This window comes from Nestor notabilis, unplaced genomic scaffold (genome assembly GCF_000696875.1).
Source record: "Nestor notabilis isolate BGI_N333 unplaced genomic scaffold, ASM69687v1 scaffold17382, whole genome shotgun sequence".
Taxonomy (NCBI): Eukaryota; Metazoa; Chordata; class Aves; order Psittaciformes; family Psittacidae; genus Nestor; species Nestor notabilis.
Window position 1 is genome coordinate 5,488 of NW_009917152.1, and position 365 is coordinate 5,852.

The 365-nt window shown below is 63.6% G+C and overlaps 1 protein-coding gene across 1 annotated transcript in view; it reads left to right on the top strand.

Annotated features, from left to right (window-relative positions):
* MPV17 (MpV17 mitochondrial inner membrane protein) overlaps positions 1-365 on the top strand; it is a 3,482-nt gene that overhangs the window by 2,016 nt on the left and 1,101 nt on the right. The gene's annotated exons all lie outside the window — the stretch shown is intronic.

Here is a 365-nt window from a genome sequence, read left to right on the forward strand (position 1 = left end):
CTGGGGAGCTGGTGACCACCAGCCATTGCATGAGGCACCCCAAGTGTTCCCACTCATCCCAACTGCACCTCAGCCAAGTGGTGCCATGTATCTTGTCTTGGTCCTCCCCAGGGGAAACCCAGTAGTTCCTGGGCACGGTGCTGTGTGATTCTCTGATCCATGGCTCCTGACCAGTCCCCTGCTTTGGGAAGGGGCTGGGCTGGGGCTGGGCAGTGGTGGCTGGCAGCCACCTTCACCCCTGGCTTGGGGTACATCCATCTCTCCCCACGCAGAGGAAGCGTCAGTAGAGCATCCATCACCCCTGCGCCTGCTCTCCCCGTCCTGGGCTGCCAGCCAGTGCCGGGAGGAGGCCGGGCTGCTGGCTG